This window comes from Austrofundulus limnaeus, unplaced genomic scaffold, assembly GCF_001266775.1.
Source record: "Austrofundulus limnaeus strain Quisiro unplaced genomic scaffold, Austrofundulus_limnaeus-1.0 Scaffold1114, whole genome shotgun sequence".
NCBI classification, from domain to species: domain Eukaryota; kingdom Metazoa; phylum Chordata; class Actinopteri; order Cyprinodontiformes; family Rivulidae; genus Austrofundulus; species Austrofundulus limnaeus.
Window position 1 is genome coordinate 90,105 of NW_013953516.1, and position 790 is coordinate 90,894.

Below are 790 nucleotides of genomic sequence, written 5' to 3' on the forward strand. Positions count from 1 at the left end.
CATTTGGACATTGAGAGTACGAAGACCCTCAATGGCCTTGGTGATGCTGCCCCCAGTATGGGTGTTGTTGGGTAAGAAAACACAACATTGCTCACCAAAGATGGAACATACTCCGCCCTTTTCAGAGAGAAGCATGTCTATGGCGATGCGGTTCTGGAACGCCATCAATGACGTCGCCGCCAGCTGCTCTGCGGTGGCCCAAAAACCGTACTCTGTAATATTTCCCAATCTCTGAACGTTAAAATGAATGTAATTAATTCTCGAGGTGTGCTTAGCAATTGTAATGTAAGGTAAAATACTTTCAAACCCGGCAGCTATTTCGTTAACAAGCTTATACTCATCCGGTACACCCCTGGGAACTCCGATGGCGTCAATGTATGTTGGATTGTGACCTGGAAGTTCAAGCGCAGCCCGCCTGCGTCTGTTGTGGTGATTTGTCATCTTCAAGGCTGTGCCTAAATTAGTAAAAAGTTCACTAACAGAAGTTGGATAAAGTGAAATTGGCATTAACAGAGTTACAACAGCTAATAATCCTTTTGAGCCTGCTGGCAATTTATCAAACAACCGATCACTTCCTCCCCACCACCAGATGTCACTCCTAGACAAAGGTATGAAAGAGGAACTGACAACAAGAATTTCAGAGCACCATTCAGCAGTCAAATTACTTATTTTCGCACGTCCTGTAGGGAAAGAAATACAAGAGAAATTAGCTTTAGCCACTTGATTGGAAAAGATGGGCTTCTGAGCTGAAGTGGGAGAAATAGGATAAACATGGTCAAAGAGTTTACAT